The sequence below is a fragment of the Orycteropus afer genome, unplaced genomic scaffold (genome assembly GCF_000298275.1).
Source record: "Orycteropus afer afer isolate SDZICR_OR568_19922 unplaced genomic scaffold, OryAfe1.0 scaffold00571, whole genome shotgun sequence".
Taxonomy (NCBI): Eukaryota; Metazoa; Chordata; class Mammalia; order Tubulidentata; family Orycteropodidae; genus Orycteropus; species Orycteropus afer.
In genome coordinates, this window is record NW_006922158.1 from 325,519 (window position 1) to 327,056 (window position 1,538).

Sequence of the window (1,538 nt, forward strand, 5' to 3'; positions counted from 1 at the left end):
GGGAGCTCTGGTAGCATAGTGGCTAAGGCACTTGACTGCTAACCAGAAGGCTGGCGGTTCAAACCCACCAACCACTCCTCGGAAGGAAGATGGGGCATCACTTCCATAGTGATACTGCTTCGGAAACCCAAGGAGGGGTTGCTACGAGCCGGGTCCGACTCGATGGCACATAACAACAACAACAACAATAGAAAACTTATAGATAAGACCACAGAAAATAGGCTAATTCATTTTCAAATTCCAGCTTACCTTGTAAGCTACTGATAGGAAAAAAGTTAGAAAGGAAGAAAGTAACACAATCAAATCTATAAAATTCTATGATGAAAAAGCCCAATTGAAATGAAAAGGAAAACACACCAGGGAAAATTTGTAGCACTTATGACAAGGTAATGAATTAATTTAGACAGGCAGGCACAAGGCCTGACAACATGGGGGAGGCTCTGTAACTGTTAACTGAATGAATTCTGCAGTTGAGAGATGGGTAAAAGCCATGCATGTTATTTCACAAAGTAAACAAATGCCCAGAGAAACGGTCAGCTTCTCTGATACACAAAGACAAGCATATTTGAACATCAGCAAGGTACATTTTTCACTTCCTAAATCAACAGAAACAAAAGAAAACTCAGTGCTGACATGGTTACCTTGAAACAGATACACACTTGCTGCTGGTGGCATTGCAACTTGGTACAAAGCCCTTTGGAAAATTATTTGGCAGTTGATAGCAAAAGTCACAAAGATTGATACCCTTTCATCCAGGATTCCTGCTTCGGGAAATGCGTTCTAATAAACAAGTTATTCTAAGAAAAGAAGGGAAAAGCTGTATGTTATGGGTGTTCATCACAGTGGTACTTATAAGAACAAAACAATAGAATTTAAATGTCTAGCATTAGAGAAATTGTCCATTCATTCTGTCAATAAGTATTTATATTTGGTTAAGTAAATGATAGTACATCTATGCAGGGTAAAAAGGAGTCCTGGTGGCACAGTGTCTAAGGCATTTGACTGCTAACCAGAAGGTTGGCAGTTCAAGCCCATCAGCTGCTCCCCTGAAGGAATATGGGCAATAATCATCCTCCGTAAAGATTTACCACCTTGGAAACCCAGTGGGTGTCAACTATGAGCAGAATTTCCTCGATGGCAGTGGGTTTGGTTTTTGGGTTTTAAGCAGTGTAAAAGCAGCCCTGGTGGCGCAAAGGTAAAATGCTTGGAAGCTGTAGGGTTAGTAATTCAAACTCACCAGCCACCCTGTGGGATGAGAGACCTGGCAGTCTTCTCCAGTATAGGTTATAGCCTAGGAACCTGGTGGGGCTGTTCCACACGATCATATAAGGCCGCTCTGAGTTGGAATCAACGGCATGGCACAAAACAATATCCAAAATGCAGTGTGATTCCATGAATCTGTTAAAAATTATCATGTTGATGCTTGAATAGGAACATGAAAGACTTTGTATAACATGGCCTTGCTAAAAAAACGCAGGATGGGAAATTGTGTGTGTGTGTGTGTGTGTGTATGTATATATATATATATATATATATAT